Here is a 22942-nt window from a genome sequence, read left to right as displayed (position 1 = left end):
TCCCACCTCTTAACTCTAGTCCTTTCCCGGGTGAGGTTTTAAGAGATAAAAAAGACATTATCTCACCCATCCAGATGCTCATTGAGTCACTTCACTGCACCAGTGGAGGAGGAGTGTTCCACTGCAGACTACGGGTACAGCATGAAATGTGAGGAGGGAACAGCGTGACAGGAGAGCAGGGCTCTGCCTACAGCACGGCTGCAAGCTAGCTACAGCCTGGTTATTACTGACAGACAATTTCACCTTAGATTCGCAATGAATAAGTTCTATGCTGGTCAGTCTCCTGAGCCCAGGATGTTTTCTGGGCAATAAGAAAATACTCTATTCTGTTTCCTACACGGTTGAAACGATATTTGAGAGGATAGGCTGTTGCAGCCTTTTGCTGTTGTGCAATAGCAAAGCACGAGGCAGGATTCAATCTCCAGTGCACAATCTGTGTATCATTACCCTGCAAACGCACCTCTGAATGCCATCTCTTTCGCAATAGCCCTTTTACAGTCTTATCACCATCTTCTGTTCTTTTCTTCACAGCTACTTTGATTCTTAAAGTCTTGCTCAGCTCAGCTTTCCACACAGTACATGATCCAGCTGGAAGCCTTCTCTTGTTCTTGCTTTCCAAACCCATGGATTTTCCCTAGCTCAACACACTTTCTCTTCCCTCTTATGTTTCTCCTTTTGCAGTCTAGAGGCAGGCTTCTTTCTGTTCCTTCACACTTACTACTCGTGCTGTAAACACCTTCTCATCTGTAACCTGCCATCTGAAACAGATTGCCTCTTTCTCTCTGCCTCATCAATTCATTCCCTCTTTTCAAATCGCAATCAAAAGCATAGATTTTCTCCCTGTCCTGTGTCTTTTAATTTTTTTCTTTGTGTTATCAGCTTTATGCCTGACTGCCTTAATTAACTCACTGTAGAATGTCTTTACACAACTACTTTCTGTAATTTATAGTCTTCCGTATCTGAGGGGCATTTCAGAGTATATTATTTATGACATTTTCTGTAAAACAGAGCACAACTGTATTCCTGTGGTCTGCCAATAAATCAGTCTTACCTATAATAAGGTTACGTCCTGAAAAGGAAGATTGTGTATCATGTCCGTACAATAGAATTAATGAATTAATTGCTTTAGAGTATACCAAGTTGGCTTGTCTTTTAAAATTTTCAAATAATATTTGGATCATCTGAAGGGTAGAACTCATTTCAGGTAAAAGCAAGGTATTTTGACCAAGTTAAATGAGTAAAACTTGGTCAAGTTATGACCAAGGCTCTCTGCTTACTTTTATGAACTATGGATATGCACTGGAAACTGTATGCATCTACTCCAGTATTTTAAATTTATTGCAGGTGCAACTCCAATTCCTGCTGAACACCTGACAACCTCACAGGTGGTCTCTTTGCAGAGACAATCAAAGGACAAAAAGCAAATGACAATCCAAAGCTAATGATGCAAGAAATCAGATGTGTCTGATCCCGTCCCTCAAGGAGCTGCTGGTCCTTGCTGCACCCTGACAATTTCATGGTCAATGTCATTATGGCAGTAAGTTGCACAGATTGTAAAAGTATTGTCCCAGGAAAAGTGTTCTCCACAGATGGGGGACACAGAGATGTTCACACTGCTCTTGCCCACACTCAAATTGACATGGGGATAGAATTTTACTCACCAGTTTCTGCATTAATTAATTCAAGTTAATTTTTTCATAGAAAGCTTAAGAATTACAAAAATTTTGGACAACTGCATTTATATTTTACTGGATTTAAGTATGCCTGTAGCCTAGTAACTGATAAACTAAGTCCTATTCTAGTTCATACTCCCTGGCAGTAATCTTTCAAGAATACATTCTCAGGGAGGGAAGCAGGAGACAGAAGATAAGGAAATCAGTTCAGGAGAAACCAGGCCACAGCATACTTAATTGAGACAATAAGGTCAGATGGTTGGGCAAAAATTGCATGGGAAAGAAGAAGTAGACATTAATGTATGTGCAATGTGGAGAAAGGACACACAGAAGAAGAAAATCTAATCAAGTCCTGAAGACTGCTGTTAATGTTTCTCAAATGGGAAAAATAAATCCCTACTTATCTTGCTTTAGACAAATGAGATAGATATGCTTTAGATAAGCTTTTTTAGATAAAAGAGATAAATGTATTTATTTGTCTTCTAGTCTTAATTTACCACATCACCCATTGCTGTGGTTAACACATGGATGACATGGGTCTGTGATGGGAAATATCCTCTCTATTAACATGTGGTTGATAACCTGAAAATGTGAGAGGCCCTACTTTATGAATACATTCCTACACACCTCTTTTCTGTCTTTCAGAAGACAATTCTGTCTTTCTTAGAATGAAAAGATTTTAAAAGAAGTAAAAAAGTGGTCTAGTCCCCAATCTGCTGCACTGTTAACTGTAAAGCAGTTTACCACCACCCTGGGAATGGCATGCCCTACCATTCAGGAGAACAGATGTAACCAGTGAAAAGGACAAAGCCGGTTTTGCAGAGCTCTATAAACAGACCAATGAGAACCAAAACAGATGCAGAGAGGTTTTCTGGGACAGTGCTTTTACAGCCTATGTGCCTTATGGACATACCTGCACTGACTTTCTCACTGGGGCAGGGACTGGCGGGTGTGGGCTGAAGTGGGACTCCTGGGCCATGGGCAGCGGTTTCCCTCAGGGCCTTCACAGGAATAACACAGTCAACGTAAAGAAGTAACTATACATCAAACTCTCCATTAAAATTTTCTCAGGTAACACAGAAACATACATTGCTCGAGTTTCTATCAAATATATATCACATATCACCAGCATAAAAATTCTGTCATATGTTGTCTTCAGGTAGAAAATATCTAAGCATTTAGTGGTGGTTTGTACTATGTAACTCAAAGCATAAACAGGGATGATTACAGCAAAAGCACTTGCAGCTGTGGGCTGACAGAAAGCATGCCTATGATTGTGAGAAAAACCTATTTGGCAACTGAGAGGATTAATTTGTCTTAACTTGTTTTGCTCATTTTATTTTAAAGACAATGTTTATTGTCACAGAAATGCAGAAGAATTATGTTTCTACAACCTGCGAACGAACAAGCCTCAGGGAAAGAGGGAAAGGAGTCCGGCTTGCATGGCATGAGAAGGCAGCTCCCTGTCTTCGGGAGCTCACTGAAGAGCAAGGCAAGTCTGATGGCTCCCAAAGAACAGAAGCTGTTCCAGTCTGTGTCTTGCAAGGCAACCATCCTGCTGAGTTAGGAACCACAGCCCTCTCCTTCTCTCTAGCTTTGAGAACAGTTTTTTCCTAAAGACTACTCTGTTCATTAGAAAAAGGAAAATACCGAGCAGCAAGCAATAAATAAATACATAAATAAAAACGGGAAACTCTGTGCTGCAAAAAGTGAAACTCCCTGTCTCTTCATTGTCTTCCTGAGCAGCCATTCCTCAGGATCCAACTCCATCTCTAAAACGCCTTTTCATTCATAAATTTCCTGTCCCTAAATCAGGTAGCGTCCCTGACCCCTTCTCGCAGCTTCCATGACGATTCTTGGTCACCAACCTACCTAAAATATGGACTTAAAAACCTGTTTTGCCTGTAGCAATAGTCCGTATTTTGTCTATTCTCATTTGAATAATTAATCATCAAGGCCTAACAAACTTTCACTGATGGCTTTCTGCAAGGCATAAAAATCTCTCTTGGCATTCCCAGCCTACTTCCGTAAAGGTGAAGGTGTAATATACTCACTTAATGCTCAGAATACAAAAGAGAGTTTGTAATTTAATACAGATACATAGAATTCAAAATAGCAAAGAGAATTCACATTTGTAGATCAAGGTTTCTGGAGCTGCCACAGAAATTCTCACGCAGCTTTGCAACAAAGTCCGTATTAGAAACATACTTAGAACCTAAAGCCTGTGATTTCAGTTTCATTTTTTATTTTTATAGGAATTATGTGTATTCTCTGGGAGTATCGTTACCCTGAAGTCTTTTCTTTTATGGAAGAAGACTAAGACACTGATAAGGGCCATTAGAATTATCAGAGTTTAACAAGGATCTGTGCATGTTTGCATAAATAATGAGGCTCAGAACAAGTCTTCTAGATGAGGACTCTAAATTAGCACTTGCAAAATACTCACACCATAGTGCTTGTGTTTGGTTCTAATGTAAAGTTGTCTTAATTCCATAGCACCAATTACCATCTCCAGTGACTTAATTTTTCATTCATGTGTTCAAAATAATTTTTGCTTGTCATTTCAGTTCTGTGCCCCCATCTGCCCACCCTCTCCCCCCTCCAGAGAAGCATGATTCAGGATCGCTGATGGGAGAGGTGTGGCTCACAGAGAGTATCTGTGGACATTATGGATGCTGAGAAACATGGACGGTTCAGCAGCTGGAAGAGCTCAACAGAGACAGACATACCACTATGCAGGTTCATCTCTATGAAGACCCAGCAGGGGTCATTATCATTCACGCCATCATGTGTTTTTCCCTCTGCTTGCCATTTTATCATGTTATAACACAATACATCATATGCGAGCAGGCATTTCAGGGTAGTTTGGTTTATTTGGATGAAATACGTGTTTATGAAGAGAGCTGGAACTCTTTAGGAAGGAACTTGTTTTTCATGGCTTTGTTTCCAGAATGCAAAACAATTACGTGATTGTTGAATTTTCTGCAGGCAACCAGTTATGTATTGCTGACTTTCCCGGCTTTTGGGACCTATAAAAATCCAATGGCTAGAGAGGTTGGAAAATGATGAGACACTTTTCTCTTTTTTCTCTCCACCCTTCAGAATCCTTCCAAATATATTTTAGATTAGGGAAAGTTGTCGGTCATGGACTACTTTTTGCAAGCGCTCTCTTCATCTTGTCTAATGACCTTCTTTCTAATATCCATGTTGTGAATGGCAAGTGAGATGTAAGCTTTCTCTCCATCTCCTTATGGCAGGAACTAGAATTGAGTGTAAGAATAGGAAAGCATGCATATGGACAAAGATGGCAGGGATTTCCACACAGGAAAACAAAACTGATATGGGAGGACATCAGCCCATGGTCCTCCAAATAACCGCTCATTGACACAAGGAGGAAGTCAAAAACAGGGAATGCAAACAATCTTCTAATATTTAGATCAGAAGGTACTTGTGAAATGTCATTGCACTTCCTCTGATTTTTTATTGGCTGAGAATTTTCTACTTCACTATTTCTAGCCATTTGTACTTGGGTCATAGGAATAAATGAGTGAATGCAGAGCAGGCAGAGAATGTCCCTGTCCTCAGGATGGATTCATTAAACCACACTCCTAACAGAATGGGGGAAGAAAGCTATGAAACAACAGTAAAGGAGAAATAAGAACAACGTGGTCCTAGTCCTATAGCAATGGGTCATACCAAGTGCATGTATCTATACATGTTATACAACCACAAGTTCCTAGTCACTGGAAAAAAAACCCTGGAGATTCTCAAATACTCTTTCAGAATGGTACAGTATTCCTTTCCTGTATTTTTAGACGGACCTCCAGACTATCCATCTCAGCATGACAATTTCTCAGAAAAAGAGGGAGGAGGGGTGGAAACAGTCTGCAGCACAAAAATGAAATTCTGGAAGTACTACTATTACTGAGATAAAGGGATAGCAATATAATGTAAACAAACAATTTGTAAGAGTTTTGAAAGCAAGCTCCCATCTGTTCTGGATACACAAAAATGCTACAGAAGGGACTATAATTTACAGCATAAATGGTAGTACTGTTAACCTCAATTTAACAGGAGAAGGAAAACTGCTATACATGTCAAACACCATAGTATTATATAAATGATCCACAAAGAGCAGAAAATCAAGACACATAAATAAACTGGTATGAGTTATTCCACAAGGAAGCTGGGGCCAGAAGCCCATGTATACAGGTATGCCCGATATGCTTTGTCAAACCAGTGCTGAAACATACTCTGTGGAAAATAAAATACAATAATTCCCCAAATTCTTCACATCTTCTGGAAAAAAAAAAAAAGACTTTAAAATATCTAATATTGTAACGATTCTGACAATAATCCATACTCACTCTATAGCAGCTGCTGTGAATCACCGCGTTTCTCACTCACAAACCCAGAATGGCAAATAAGGCTGTTCAGGAACACAGGTCCTCTCCAGCAGGGCTGTGTGAGTAGTGTGGCATTTGTAACAGCACTTAGATAATTTGGAAGCACAAGTCTGCCTCAAAGTCACGGCACAGACAAAAGAATTTAATCCACCATCACAGATGCAGGATTCCTTTTCTAAATGGATTGGTGATGAGAGCAGCTGGAATTACAGACATCAGAAAGAGTTATTTTGTTCTGCTAGTTGAGAGGAAAGAACATTTTCCAGTTCTTCAGCAGAAATACACTTGCTGAAGTCATTAGGATGAAATAGGTTTTACCCTTAGGAAACTAGACTGACTACAGGGATGTGCATTTGGCCTGTTTCACAGAGGTGGCTATTTTCCTGCAATTACCCAGGAAGGGGAAAAAGAGGCTTTGATGCACTAGGTAGAACCACAAATATCATGTACTGATTTACTGAATGAAGGTTCATATTATACATGAAAAAAATACCTTTTTTAAAATTTATTAAACAATTAGTTTCCTCTTAATGCAACTGTTGCAATTTTTCTGCTGATTTGTGTTACTACAGGGTAACTGTTGTTGAATTTAACAGGTTTGCCCAAAGGATATTCCTTGGGAGGCTATACAAAAACCTTCAAAGGGCATGAAGGGCATTTGTACATGGGGGAAAAATTGGAAACACATTGCTGCTAGAATACAAAGGCCCATAAATGGCAAGCAGAGGTTTTGTGGCAATATGGCTCATCTGGTAGGACAGAGGTTTAATTGGGTGCCATCTCCACATTGCCAAAAGTTACAAGTCAAAGCTACAAAAATCATGACTTTAAAAAGAGAAATTTTCTCCTGTGTTTCAAGAAAGCATTTGGAACTGTGTCCACAGAGCTGATTTTTTTGTAAGTATTTAAAAGGGTTTTTTTAATGAGACATCCCGATTCTAGAGGCTGGTGATCAGTGGCACAAAGTCCAGTTGCAGGCCAGTAATTAGTGGTCATACAGGGGTCATACAGGGTCCAGTCCTGTTTAATATCTTCATTAATAATCTGGATGATGAGGCAGAGTGTACCCTCAGCAAGTTTGCTGATGACACCAAAGTGGGAGGAGTGGCTGATACACCAGAGGGTCATGCTGCCATCAGGCACGACCTTGACAGGCTGGAGAAATGGGCTGACATCAACCTCACGAAGTTCGACAAGGGGAAGTGCCAAGTCCTGCACCGGGGGAGGAACAACCCCATGCACCAGTATATGCTGGGGCCCCACCCAGCTTGGCAGAAAAGGACCTGAAGGGTCCTGGTGGACACCAAGTTGAATGTGAGCCAGCGATGTGCCCTTGTGGCACAGAAGGCTGATGGTATCGTGGGCTGCATTAGACAAAGTATTGAAGTATTGCCAGCAAGTCAAGGGAGGTGATCCTTCCCCTCTGCTGAGCACTGGTGAGGCCACACCTGGAGTACTGTGTCCAGTTCTGGGCTCCCCAGTACAAGAGAGATATGGACATACACGAGAGAGTCCAGTGAAGGGCCACAAAGATGATGGACTGGAGAATCTCTCCTATGAAGAAAGGCTGAGAGAGCTGGGACTGTTTCACCTAGGGAAGAGAAGGTTCATGGGAGATCCTGCCAATGTGTATAAATACCTGAAGGGAGGGTGTAAAGAAGACAGAGCCAGGCTCTTTTCAGTGGTGGCCCGGTGACAGGACCAGAGGCAATGGGCACAAACTGAAACACAGGAGGTTCCCTCTGAACATCAGGAAACACTTTTTCATTGTGCAAGTGACTGAGCACTGGCACAGGTTGCCCAGAGAGGTTGTGGTGTCTCCTTCCTTGGAGATATTCAAAAGCCGTGTGGGCATGGTCCTGGGCAACCAGCTCTGGGCAGTCCTGCTTGAGCAGGGGGTTGGACCAGATGACCTCCAGATGTCCCTGGCAACTTCAACGTTTCTGTATTTATTGCTTGCCAGGCAAGGTTGGTACTATCCTTGTCTCCATAGGTGATTTCCACTCACACCAGAAGACTCTTATCTTTATTATGACAGTGCCATATACGAGACTTCCAACACCTAAATTATTTCAGTTTCCATGTTTACTGTCAGTACAGAATTTGAATCATTGGCTTTATCAGCAAATTGGCAATACGCTTTCAGGACACTACATATTGAAACACATTGCTTCTAATCCTAATATGCAAGAATTTGTTGAAAAACAAACACTGCTGGAGTTTCGTTAGGTTACTATATTTCATCTTAAATTATGTTTCTTTAGGGAGACACCTCGCATCCCAATGAACAATAACAGATGTGACTGTTTTGACTCAGTACCAGTCACCAGATATATACAAATTCCTGGAGGATGCTTTCACCATAACAAGTTTTTTGTTGTTTAACAGTAGCTGACAGTAACTGCTGCTGATAACTGCCCATGAAATCTTTTAACATACAGGATACATCCATAGGTGCTGAGTGCTGAATAACTTCATGTGTGGCATCTAATACCTGGAAGTCACTGAAGGAGCATCTTTCTGCCACAACATATACACACACCTGCTGTGTTGAGCATAGGGAGATGCTTGAGATAACTCATTACCCGAGACCAAACTTCAACTCGGACTTAAAAAGTTGCTTGTGAAAGCTTACTGGATGGTTTACTTCATGGTTAGAAAGGTCAGAGAAGAAAGGGGGGGAAACTGGCTTATAAAGGGTCATGCATAGGGAATGACCAAGGCGTGGTGGTGCTGGGGAAGCCAGGTGACCCCTGCTCCGAGCAGGGAGGGGGGGAAAGATGCTTGGGGTAGCCTCCATTTACAGGACAGATACAGGACGCTGGAAAGAGGAGGTACAAGAGAACATAGCTTCATGCTCTGACAGAGGTGTCAGCAGAGCTGCCAAAAGCTGCCAAAAGTACCACTGGCAACTTTACAAATGGAAACTGGTATATTCACAAGATGCAAGCACATGATTCTTAAAGACCATCCCATATTACTGAGAAATGTAAGAGTTTCTGAAAGACATATTCCCATGCTGTAATAGCTATATCAAGAAATTCACACTAGATACTCCTTTCAATACAAGATGCCATTTCTCCCAGACATCTTGACAGTGAGAAATAATCACCTGACTGTGAAATGGCTAGTGCAGTCCTAGTGCTTTCTTATCAGCATTAAAAGTCCAGGTGCTATGAAGAAAACTGATTCTGAGAAACAGTGATATAAAAGAATCAAAGCAGCAGTTAGATAAAAGACCACTGAAAATTAGGTGCAGATATTTCTCTAGTGTTCCTTTCTTTTAATGACAAAACAATACAAATTCTTTAGCAGAAGACACATAAGGCTTTATTTTAATAGGCAATGGTGATGACATCAACAAAGTGTATTAGGACAGCTAATTTATGTGTATAATGGTCACTACACCTGCACAGACCAGAATTTGCATACTCTAATTTGCTTAAATTATAGTAAGACCCTTAACATTGTCAGAGTGGTATAAGTTGGCATCTACATAAATGAAGGCTAAGCCCACTGCTACGTAATTTGCTTGTGCAAAGGAGATGTGCTCTCAGCTATTGTCTATGCAATTAAGAAGAGCAGTACACATTTTGGTCAAGAAAGAGATTTTTTAGATCATATTAGCTGAAAATGCAGCAATTGTTTTATCACAAACAAAAAGCAGACATAAAACAAAAAACACATGGAAAGAATATACACCACGCTTATTCTGCATTGCAGTTCTATCCTGAAACTTTAGCACTTTGGTGCAGTATTTACTATATATCTTTTATGTTTAATGCAACATAAAGCCATCGTATTTAGAATCAGTCCCTAGCTTCAAGACCTGATTCTCTGCTCTGTGAAATTAGGAATACCTCAACTGAAAGAAAAATCAGTCACATAAAACCTGAATCCAAATTTTCTTGAAACCTTGGAGCTATGCTCTTGGCTCCCCTAAAGTGAACATAAAAATGCACGCTCAGATTTCTGAAAGCACATCAGGAACATTATTTAGGTTACATGGCAAACAAATTACACTGAAGAAAAGACCCACAAGATCCTGGAAATTTTATTGCTGCAGAGCTCAGTCTTGGGGGAAAAAAGAGAGAATTCTACAGACACATGCTGAAAAAAAAACCCACAGTGTTTTATGCAGGGTGTGTGGAAAAGGAAGGGAGTAAAGCTCAAGGTGGGAAAAACAAGCGCAATATCTCATAACAAGGGACTTTGTTATTATTACAGCCACGCATAGGCTATTATGTGTGGACATTTAGGACACAAGCAAGCACAGCATTAGAGGGAGCCCATATTGCATGATTATTGTGATATTACCCTAAAAGAACTTCACAACAAAATCTGTAACCATACATAATAAAAGGGTTCAGTGAGCTGCTTGATCACAGGAAATAATAGAACAATTTGCATTTGGACAAAATAATCCATGCCGTAATTCACAAAAACAGCAGCTAAGAATAAATGGAGCAAACAAAAAAAAATGCAGTCCAGTTTTTGCATTCACTTCAGTCAGTTGATGTTTCTCTGACAGTTCCACTGGCAATGTAATACTGGGAAGCCATTATTACAACTCCCGCCCTACAGCACTATGCATGATTGCAGGTTTTCTCTCATACTGCTGTCCACAAGCCTCTTTCTTCCTAAAGCTGGTACTAAGTGGCTAGTACCCTGCACATTAGCTGGTACATTAGCAAATAGTGAGGTGCAATAGGAGCAGATCTAAACAGCCAAATGGTGGGTGCTGAGACCTGATACCCTGCAGTATCTGGAGTTTACTACTGTGGTTTATCTCTAACCTGGTTCCAAGGACCAATGCTCATTAATGTCTGGAAGGTACAAGGTGCGTTCCTAGACTGCATCCTTGAGCTTCCTTACTTACCATTTACTTCTGGAGTATCCACACATAACTGAATTCCTGAACTCCCTAGAAAGATGTTATTTTCATAACAATTCGGGTATCTTCATAAAGTGCAATTTTCTGCCATGCATACTCAAGCTATTTCTGAATTAACTAGTTCAGGTACCAGATACTTAGGCCCTTGCTTGGATATACAACAAGTAAATGTGAAAGTGTCTTTCATTCTCTGATTAATTCTTGCACAGACTCCAAGGGAAATCTCTGTCTTAGAGCTCTGGGACGTGAACCACCAAAGCTGTTTACCTTCTTGAATGGGAGAGAGAACAGGGGAGTGGAAAGGTAAGATTAAGAAAAGTTTGGGACTCAGAAGACTTAGGCTCCAATGCAAAGTTGTCTCCAGTTCTGTTTGACATTACTATAACTGTGGGGAATTATTTTCCTGCATTATTTTGTTGAAGTAGTTTGTTGGAGCTATTTTTGACACTAGATAAGTATATTTCACTGTTCATTTGGAAATCTCAAGGAAGCGTGACTCAGAAATGGATCTGTTTGATGCTTTTGGGCAGCTTTCATGTCCTCATGATGAGAATGGTTGGGTCTGGGCAGAGTCTTCAGTAATTTGAATATGATGTTTTATTTGCCTGATTATGTAGGCTCTTCAGAAAAAGCTGCAGTTGTTCAACTTAGTTCCATTCAGTTCCATTCCATTAAAAATCTAATAAATAGATTTTGAAGATAAATAATCCCATGACTATGAGATCAGTCAGCTAGCACGATCTACATCATTCAACACCTAAAAGTATAAGAACTGCAGGCATTCTGAGAACCTGTGATGCAAGCACATAATAGTGCATAATAAAGTTGAAAGAGAAATCTGTGCTGCTCTACTACCACATAACCTACAGCTCCCTATCCACCTACAAATAACTTGCAAACTTTATGTACGACCTCGAATTTGACTCAGAAAGCAAAGACAGGATTCGGGCTTCCTCTCCATTAATTGCAGCTGATGCGGAAATGTTTTGTAGTTCTGCTCCTTTGTTGATAAGGCCAGAAAATGATCAGACCAACTGGGAGTGTGCAAACTGGCACTGAGAAATAATGAAGCAGTTCTTGTGCAATGTACTATACCTTTGTTCCCAGAGTTTTTCCAAGCTTTTTTCTTCATGGAAACAGACATAAACAACTGTTGCGTAATAACATCTCAATAAAGCAGTCCGCTTTAATGCCATTATTCTCTCTGGAATGAGGAGTGATATTGTCTTGTGCTACTTAGTTTAGAAAAAACTATACTTTATATTCTTCAAGAAGACATACAACCATGTGACATCTGATCACAGTAACATGGTGATACTTTGTGATGCTACAAAGATTATTAGTTATACGTTTATGAGTTCTCTCTATTCCTGTCAGCAAGCAGATACCAGATACCTGAGTTAAGGTTCATTTTCTAATTGGTGAACGTGTGTTTCCACCATGCCTCATGTTGGCCTAATTATCCTTAATTAATTCTTGCTTAGTTATGTTGTTGAAGAGAGTGGGTATTTGCAGAAACTTTACTTTGTGCTGATTTTAAGGAGAGAGGACAAAAACATTAGGAAGACTTTAAAATAATTTTCCAGCATAGCTAAGTTATGGCTGGTTACTCTGGCAGTTCAGCTAACTGCATTTTAACATTTAACATTTGACATTTGACTAAGTAACAAAGATCTTGTTCAGTCTTTAGGTAAAACTCTACTTTAGTCATTGACACCTAACGAGAACTTCAGAATTGGGTCATTAATACAATTCTACAATCGTGGGAAAAACACATACATGACTTCCTGTGCAGCACAAAGCCAAACTTAGAAAAAGCTGCCCTAGCAGGCACTTTGGTAAAGGCCTGTATGTGACACTTTGATTTTGCTTCATTTTTTTTGTGACTCAGATGGACTGCCTGAGACAGACAGACATATAGTGTCTGAAGATGATTATATGCCAGGTGGGAAGCATTGTCTAGAACCCAAAGCAAAAGTCAGCTTATTGATTTAAATACATAATTGTTGGATTGTTGAGATTTGTTTGTGGTTTCCAATTATGATAGGCAGAATGGAGAATAATTCTATCTATAAAATATTAATGGCACTTAAGTTCTTCAGGCAAGAACATGGTAATAACTGGCATTTTCTTTTTTGTAGATTGTTATATTTCTAATGCCCTCCAGTTATTTTGCTCTAAGTTGAGACCACCCCCCTGTTATTAACTCACAGCCGGCATTCAAATTGTCATTTGCATAAACTTTGCCTGCCTCTGGCAAGAAGACAGGAGAAATGCCTTTTCTGAAATCATCAAACAAGTACTTTTCCAAAAATAAATTGAGGATTGCAGCCATTTTTTAGTTTCTGAAATAAATGAAGCTTTCAGCCAATGTATCAAATTAGTATACATAGGGAAAACCTCAAAGAGACCAAACTGTCTTATAAATACAGTAAGTGTTGTTAAAGGGCATTTGAATTGGCATGTTAAACTGAATTAAAATGCAACAGCATCCGGACATAGGACTAATTCTTGTAAAGGTATTCTCTAAGGACTGATGTAGGAAGTAAGCTACCAGAATGAACTTGCTGATCGTGATACTGTTTTTTATTCTATCTCCATTTTTTGCTTAATGTTAAATATGCGTTCTTGCCAGATGGATCTCTCACTCTAAAAATTATGGGTTTCAATGAGGGAAAAGGAAGGTAGAAATACATTAAAACATTGCTTCAGTGTACATGTACTGATAAAACAACTTTGAAAAAAAAAATATAGTTGTGTTTTTCCCCATACCTTCCTTCCCATACTACTCCTTAGTATAATACCTTGTACAGTATTTTAAACCTCTAAAAAGCCAATGATGTTTTTCTCCATTCCTCTTCTTGTTTTCCTTTTACTTCATAACAATAATAAGTGCCTTTCACACATTAATAATAGTAATAATAGTAAAAGCTCTTACATGTTCTGGACTAAAATCAAACATTACAGGGCCTCTAGATTATGGACCATTTTCATAGGCCAGAGTCTAAACTGAAAAACATTCTCTGGATTTACGCTGACATAATTGAGATGGGAATCAGATGCTGTTCTATAACTAAAAGCCCAATTATGTCAATCAAATATATCTTCAGGAAGCTAGAAAGCTACATAAAACTTGATCATCCTGCTAATATTAATATATAATTAGTTAATAAGCCCCTACAGAGGGGAAGTAATTTAAAAAATTGTAGTGCTAGCTGTATTGCATTTTAAAGACTAATGTCACTTACAAAAAGGTGCACCTAACTGGGATTTTTTGAATTGACATTGCACTACCACTTTACTTTGCAGCAAGCTTAGTAATTCATTTAGGAGCTGCAAAAAGACAAGTTCAGAGAGAGAAATCACAAGTCCATTATATACATGAAGTCATTTGTCATCATGGATATTTTATGGGAATTTTATGAAGCTGTAACAGATGGTGAAACTTTTACTTGGGCTAAAAAGAATTTATGTTTCAAAAAGTAGCTCTATTTGATTTCATCAAATACATTTTCCACACATGAAGAGATTACAAAACATCTTAGTCTCCTGACTCTTGAAAGTTCTTTGACATGTAATATTTTGTCAGAAAATTCTGACACAGAGTCAAAGCTAGCTGAGTAGAACCAGATTATGCAGAAAATGATGCATGGAATCTTAATCTATAAGAAAATCTGGACAATTTTGTAAAATGCAATAAAATAAAAGATGGAACAAACCCATGAAAATCAGGATTTGTATCTTATTATAAAAGAAATGTATTTTTCTTGTAAAAAGGAGAATAATCAGTTCTCAGTAAACACTTTCAGTCTTTGGATGTAGTACTCTATCCCTACTGATATGGATATTAACAAAACATGATTTAGCTCAATTAACGTAGCTGTTATTCAGCGGCATATTCCATAAAGATGGCTGTGTGCATTCACGAGCTTCCACCAACAGAAATTCTCTTGTCTAAAGAATCCTCTTAAGAGATTTGAGCCATTTTTTTCCTGTGATGCTGTGTTTGTTTCAAAAACTTTTCCCATGCTTTCCCCAGCTCTAAAAGTTAGTAGAATGGCTGGTGAAAGGGAGAATAAATGGGAGACTTAGAAGTGCCAAAATATTCCAACATCACTTCCCAAACTGGTTCTACCATGGGCAGACTTCCTCGTATCTACTCCTCTCTAAAAGATGTGCTATGATTTCCCTCATCCTTGTATGTCAAACATCTTGCAGTTTTGAAGACACACAGAATCTTTTGTGTTAAAGGCTTTAATATCATGTTTAACAACAGCCTCTAGTGATGAAACCTGGATAAATGAATGCACCCTCTAGAAAGAAATGTATTAAAATCAGGTCACAATAATTGAAGAAAAAACTAGATGGAGGGCAGGGAGGAAGAGGTAGTTAAAAGGAAGGAATCCCTAACATACTGGCAATAGCAAACCCGTCCCCTTTGATGTATCCACAGATAGCTATAATACTGGTTTGTGGCACAAATAGCCCACTGGTATGAAGCCACTCAAAGGTCATTTCTTTGGTGCGCAACCCACAGAAAAGCAAAAACCTGACCTAACTCAAAATACTGTTAAATATACAAAGCAATCCTGAAACTCCTGAACTTTGCAAAGGGGAGAATAACTTTGTATCTGTGACTATTCACTTCTAGAAACTTCAGTGTGCATGTTTTTACTAGAATGAGAAAATGATAATTTTTTTATCCCTAAAACAAGATTTGTCCTCACTATTTTGGCTTTTCTTAACCCAACTTAGCAGCTAAATTGAAACACAAACATTGACTTCGCAAACACTCGAAGTAAAATCAAGCTGATTGCACACGTTCTTACTACTTCCCCCAAGAGAAATTGCAGTACAGAAAAACTGCTCTCCTTAGGATTTGTGTACACGCGACACAATGTCATGGCAGAGAAAGATAACCCATTGAGAGGTGAAAGTAGCCACAGTAAAGCTTTCTAAACGCCCAGCTCCACCTGGGCCAATGCACACTAGGAATATTCCTGTATTGCTGTTCCCTGCCTGTACTCTGAGGGAACACAGCAGCTGCTCAGAGCCAGGTCAGGTACCTCTGCCTCATGCTGTGCTGTGCAGGATAGGTGTTTCACTATTTTAGCGCTTTGTTTAAAGCTCTTCTTCCTGATGGTTACTGTCACAGCCTCTTTGTAACAGAATTCAGCAGGACATCATATTTCTAATCTCTTTGTAACAGAGTTCAGTAGGACGTCATATTTCTAGTCCTTCTGCTTCACAGGGCTGAAAGATCCAAGGAATTATTTTCAGCTCGGCTCAGTTCTCTCATTGCCGTGTAAACCTACACAGCTTGGAATTTTGCATTGCAGCTCACACATCAGTGAAATGCCACAAGCACTGAAGTATTTCCATGAACATGACTCCCTGTTCTTTTTTCAAAACAAATCTGTACAAGATGATAAAATCTTGCAAGAGAAAGAGACCTGAATCCCACCCTGGCAGGTTAAAATATATCCAGCTGTAATTTTAAAACTTTAAAAATCACACTCATTTCAGATCTTTTTTTTTTTTTTTCTTTTTCTATTGATATTAAAAGTAGTGTCCAGTTTACAGTAGGCTTTTACATTTTTTTTCTTTACAAATGGTGTAGTGTAGAGCAAAACATTACTAGCCTAGATTAAACGAGTGGATAGTATCCATGTCTCCACAAACACTTGAAGTACCTCAGGTTAATGGGAAAATTGACTGAAAAAATGAGTTAGAATAAACTCTATATTAAAAGGCTAGTAAAGAAAAAAAAAATATGCATCATTCCCTTGCCTATTCTTGCAAAAACAGACTCTCTGAACTTTCTAAAAGAGAACATTAACATGGGTAAAATTACTCACCCTTGAAAGTGTACAGAGCTTCTAGGACATTTTATTTTATGAAATTTGGAGTGCTAAGGGTAAGGTTGTGTTTTCTGTTTTCCCTTGGTAGTCACTTTGCTCTCTTTCTGCAACTCCAACAAAGCAGGGAGAGAAAAATACATGATACAGAATCACAGAATCGTATAGGTTGGAAAAGACCTTTAAGATCATTGAGTCCAACCGTAAACCTAACACTACCAAGACCACCACTATACCACATCCCTAAGCACCTCATCTAAACGTCTTTTAAATACCTCCAGGGATGGCGACTCAACCACTTCCCTGGGCAGCCTGGTCCACTGCTTGATAACCCTTTCAGCGAAGTAAAATTTCCTAATATCCAGTCTAAACCTCCCCTGGCGCAACTTGAGGTCATTTCCTCTCGTCCTATCACTTGTTACCTGGGAGAAGAGACCGACCCCCACCTCTCCACAACCTCCTTTCAGGTAGTTGTAGAGAGCGTTAAGGTCTCCCCTCAGCCTCCTTTTCTCCAGGCTAAACAACCCCAGTTCCCTCAGCCGCTCCTCACAAGACTTGTGCTCCAGACCCTTCACCAGCTTCCTTGCCCTTCTCTGGACACGCTCCAGCACCTCAATGTCTCTCTTGTAGTGAGGGGCCCAAAACTGAACACAGTATTCGAGGTGCGGCCTCACCAGTGCTGAGTACAGGGGCACGATCACTACGGAACATATAAGTCTAAAGGTCACTATTCACAGCGAGATTTGAAGAAAAGTGTAGTCGCCAAACCTGCACATGTTCTTGCAGTGCCTAAATTTCAAGTTGGCAAACTCCCTATGAAGGTTACTCTGTAAATACATTGGCCAAGATTTTGAAACACTGCTATACCTGCCTTTAAATCATGCTTATTCATGGGTTCAGGAAGGATGTCTCATACAAAGAAAAAGTAAGCTCTTCCAATTGGAAGAGCTGAGCTCTTCCAATCCCTACATGAAGTCCTTTTTCAGCTCTTCTCCTAGTTTAATAGTGTTTATTTTGTCTGTGCCTAGTTTTTACTCTACCTCTGTGGATTTTCAAGTGGGTAATCAGAGATGCAATCATATTGCAGCCTTTGCCTCCGCATGGGACTAACAGAAAACTACTATAATAACCCTGTTAACTCCTTATGCCTCTGTTAATCTTATACAAAACAGGAAGTACTTTTTAAATTATTTTCCATCTTATTCCTCTAATTGCTTGTGGGACTGAGCTTGTCCTTTTGTTTTGTTTTAGGAATGTATTTATAATTCTGGATCATGGTCATGTTCTCTTTTCTGATCCTATCCTCTCTCAAACTTAGCTGTACAAGCTCCTGCTCAGTTGGCAGATGCAAATAGGAAACACCCTCAGGAGATGCTGCAGTAGGGAATTCTGAAAGTCATGTTCTTCACTAGAGTTTCTGCTCTGGATATTGTTATTCCTGTATATTGAATGGTTGAACAAAATCCTTTCTTTGTAATATCTTTACTTCACAAACTTCATCTTTTTTCCCCCAACTCCTAATTCTGTTCTCTCTCTTCACTCTCCCATCTTCCTTTTTACAATCATCCTAGGATAATTTAACCTGAAATATTAATTGAAAAATTCCCTCTGTATTGTAAAAATTTCATGTCATCTGCAGCCACATCTTGGCCTATAATAAACTGTACTACTTCCTTCTCATCCTTTCTTTTTGTTTCCTGTTTAGAGCGTGAGATCATCAGCTAAAAAGTCTACTATACCACCTTTGCACAATGTCTGGCACAGTGTGGCCCTGCTCTGAACTGTCCCACAAGTCCCACACTAATTGATCCTTTGGTATCTACCTGCTAAGCCCACAGGAATCAATAGTCCTATTGATAACACACTTGGGAGAGGAAAGCACTTTACCCTGTGCCTTTAGAACAGAGAGAAGCAATGTCCCAGGTATTTTCTTTTCTTTAACACCAATTCCTGAGTTTGCTTGCTTTGAGGCTGCTTTCTTGAAGCTACCTGAGGAGTTGCCTTTAACTTTAGCAGGTAGTGACAGTTAAAACATGGAAAGTACATTATATTCCTGTTTTCTTTCATCTGTTACCCTGAAACACAACCTTACCTAGTGGGGTTTGATAACACTAACCTCTCCCCAACCTTTCAAAATTCTGCTTATTTAGAAGTCCACTGATTGTGGAGTTTCACATGCTGTATACTTGGCATCTTCCACTAAGCAAGTACAGCCATCTGTTTTAGTTTGTCATCATACCAGTCAGCCCTTCAAAACGCCATAGACAACTTTTTTAACATTAAATTGCAAAGACGTCCACATAGCAATAAGGAGGAAGAGAGAATAAATTAGGCAATGCTTCAAACAGGAAAGACAGCAACCCTCAGCTAAGCTACAGATACATTTTTATTTGAATGTTAGCATGTTGCTAAGGAGATGGGCAGGAAGAGAATTTGGAAGGGGGTATCTACCTTAAGGAGCAGGGTGAGAGAAGAAGGTTGCCAACTTCCCATCAGCTAGACTTCAGTTCAGAACTGAGGACAATATCCAAAATACAAGATGTTGCTGTTTATCCCAGTCCTCAACTCAAAGCATCTGGGACACATTCTGGGAGTCCTAAGTAAGAGAGACTGAAGCTCTGTAACATAATCTCAATTTTACACATAGAGAAATTAAGATAGAGAGAACTGAAAAATTTGCCTCAGGTCACCCGCCAGATCAGGAGATGTAGCAATGCCCTTCTTATCGAAATAAACCACCATGTTGAAACAAATTGGTGGTTTATTAAATTCTGCATTATTAAATTCTTGCAGGATTGGGTCCACAGACTGCAGCCGTAGAAGCAGAGTTGTTCCACAGATTTTCCACACAGTCTCTGTTACTAGATTGAGATACTTCTGCTAGAGGCAGAAATTAATACCAAAAAGAAAACAAACAGCAGCTACAATAAAAGCTGCTGAGCATTCCAAACTAATAATTTAAGCTCCTGCAAACACAATTCCTTCAAAATAAAGATGTTCAGAAATAGCAGTCTAGCAGTCCTAAGCATGCTAGCGCCATCACCAGAGAGCTTCATCCTCCAGGGAATTAGAAGTACTCATCTATGCTCCCTGCATTATAATCAGCAAATCTCGTTATGCCTTCCTGCTTCATAATTATAGATCTTATTAGCAGAGATGAATTTGATAAAAAAATAGGCATTACAAATTGCACAGTTTCCAAAAGAAGAGGGCATCATTTAGTTTTGGATGCCAGTGAGAATGTTTCTTCATTTACCCCAATCACCAACAACTCCATTATTGTTAATATCATTATATTAGATGATTTAATGAGAATGCCATTAGTGCAGACCATTTTTGAGAATTTCCAATGCAGAAAAACTCCAGCTAGCTAGAAATAATCACTCAGATCTTAATCTTTTCTAGACAATGCTGACTTACAGTAGAGCTGTAAAAGTTCATACTGGTTGAGTGTCAGGCACAATCTAATATCCAACAACTTTTGGATAAATTGGAGCCTTTTCCATAAAGTTTTCCATTCTGAAAATGGCTAGTAATAGCAGGCTGCAGCTTTCAATATTCCTTATCTCGTAGTTCATCTACTTTAAACAATTGTCATTTACATTGAAAGCTAAAGCTAGTGTGTTTCATTTGTTCAGTTTATTTACGATAATCCCAGTGTCATATAACATCTGAAAACTATTTCCCTGGAGTGTTTGTAGTTAGTACCTCACTGGCAGTTCTGATTTTGGCTTTTTTTGAAAGTGCCTTAAAAGAAAAAGAGGGACAATAGTCACAATTTCCAAACTCTTTATTGAAAGTTCTTTATTTAGTTAGAAAGTTTAGGTTTAGTTAATCACCACCTACCTAGCCTCAAGTTCCTCTTCAACTGTTCTGTTTGTGTTAAGCAAGATAAGCAGGATGTTAATTGTGACAGGGGGATGCCTGGGTGGCCAGAGCATGTGGCCTGTTAGGTGCTACCACTGCAATGGTACATCGAACAGCCCATCTGTGCCCAGAAAGGCAACAGCATTTGCCTGCAATCTGCAGTGAGCTGAGAAGTTTAAAAGTACATAAGCTCCCAGTACATGTACAAAACCAGGATTTGATTAGTGTCCAACAGCAAGGTGGGTTGGAACAGTTTATCAGGCCTATGAAAAGCAGGCCTTGTTCTGCTGGTTTTTTGCAATCATAGCTCCCCTTGAAGAAAGCGAGAGCTATGACTGCGTCTGTGACAGTATATCTCCCTGAACTCCTCAAAGAATTCCACATTTGAGTCTGTGGGATGAAAAGGGACCATTTACATAGTGACAAACCAGTTGGTTTTAAACCTGCTAAGGAAATGACTGGTAGAGCTGGGAACTGACCACAACTTGTGGTTGGGTCCCACTTTTGAAAAGGAGTATCATACAAAGTCTTTATCCACAGAGAAAGGGAGAACAGGAACTGGGAATATCAGTTCTGAGTGACTACCTTTATTGTTACAAAGAGTCCTGGCCATGCCATGTATAATATTGAGATTATTCTGATATACAATTATTATTCTTATATACAGTTATGATTACTGGTATTTTAGTCCTAAAGGAAGGAAAAGAATAAGAAACCATATTTGGTGTAAATGCAAGGCTTTGGCAGCAGTGGGAGTTGCAGGGGTGGTCTCTGTGGGAAGAACTGAGAGGCTCTCCTGTGCTGGATGCAGCCTTTTCCAGCTGGCTCAAAAATAAATTCACAACAGGTCAAAGCTGCACCCATCAGCAAAGTTGCTTGTGGTGCCTCAGTGAAAACATAGCTAAAAAAGCACAAAAAATGCTGGAGAGGTACAGGAAGATGGAACAGAACCAGTGATAAACAGCAGAGGGTACACCACGGTCAGAGAAGGAGGATGAGGTGTCCCGCGGTGCTGGAGCAGATATTCCTAGCACCCTGTGGAAAAGCCCATGTCGGAGAAGATTTTACTGACAGGAACTGCAGCCTTTGGAGAATTCATGCCAGATCAGAGGAAAAGGGGGAGAAGGAAGGAATGGCAAAGAGAAAATCACTGTATACTGACTGTAACACACATCCCCATCCTCCCCTGTGCCCCTCTGGGACAGGACAGAGGAGTCGGGTGTAAAGGAGTGAAGCTGAGCATGGGAAAAGGGGGAGGAAAGGTGCTGTAACATTTGTCTGTCTTTGTTTCTCACTACCCAAATCTATTTTAATTGGCAAGAAATTAAATTAATTTTCACCAAGTTGAGTCTGTTTTGCCCACAACAGTAACTGGTAAGCAACCCCCCTGCCTTTATCTTGACCCATGAGCTTTCTTGTGCCTGTTGTTCTTCCTATTTTCTCCCCTGTCCTGCTGAGGAGGGGGGAGTAAGTGAGTGGCTGGGTAGGAGTTTGGTGCTTAGCTACAGTTAACACACCTCAGAAACACACGATTAAAACTCTTCAATCCCAGAAATCAGCAGGCATCTGTTACTTCAGCTCCAATCATTTCTGCATGTGTCTCTGAAAAGCTTTCATAATAGTTATTGTACCTTAAACTCAAGATTGCTTTGATGAAAGCAGACTTCTTTAGGTAAGAGTCATAATTTTCCCACTATCAACGAGGAGTCCTGCTTCAGTATACCACAGATAACTGCTACAGTTCATAGATGGTAAAGTAGTTTTGTTCAAGTGTTTATGAATCCTGTTTCTTATATCAAATAACTTGAACAGTTGGTAAGTAGAATGAACTCAACCAAGCTCTATGCTGTATGAAAAGAAGAAAATGTAACATTCATTTCTTAAAAGAAGGCACCACAAGAACTAAGCAAATTAACGAATTACAAGAGCTGGCTAGAAAATTTCTTGAAAAAAAGGTTTCAAATGATAAATGCCAATTTGACAGAATATAATTGATGGAAGAATGCATCTATTAACTGAAATTGCTCAGCAGGAACCTTGTTCAACTGTCAGACTCTGCAGGCTGATGAATTTCTGCTAGATGGCTCCCCTGCTCCAGGGAAGATGAGGAAGACTTCCGTGTCTGAAGCCTGTGAGCTTTGGACTTCAGGTCACTGAGGCAGAGAGAATTCCTTCTGCAACGTCTGGAATGTAGCACCTTGAAATCAACACAGATACTGTACTGGAAAAATAATAATAACGCCT

General features: G+C 39.6%; 1 long non-coding RNA gene across 2 annotated transcripts in view; it reads right to left on the bottom strand.

Moving 5' to 3' along the window:
- LOC142405793 (uncharacterized) overlaps positions 1–22942 on the bottom strand; it is a 66991-nt gene that overhangs the window by 31403 nt on the left and 12646 nt on the right. The window contains exon 4 of one of the 2 annotated variants that reach the window (XR_012774338.1): positions 6041–6279. The exons of the other annotated variant lie outside the window; for it this stretch is intronic. This is a non-coding gene — a long non-coding RNA (uncharacterized LOC142405793). The remainder of the gene's footprint in view (positions 1–6040; positions 6280–22942) is intronic. 2 annotated transcript variants of the gene reach the window in all.

Source organism: Mycteria americana, chromosome 2 (genome assembly GCF_035582795.1).
Source record: "Mycteria americana isolate JAX WOST 10 ecotype Jacksonville Zoo and Gardens chromosome 2, USCA_MyAme_1.0, whole genome shotgun sequence".
NCBI lineage: Eukaryota > Metazoa > Chordata > Aves > Ciconiiformes > Ciconiidae > Mycteria > Mycteria americana.
Note: the sequence above shows the minus strand (reverse complement) of the source record. Positions and strands in the feature narration are given on the sequence as shown.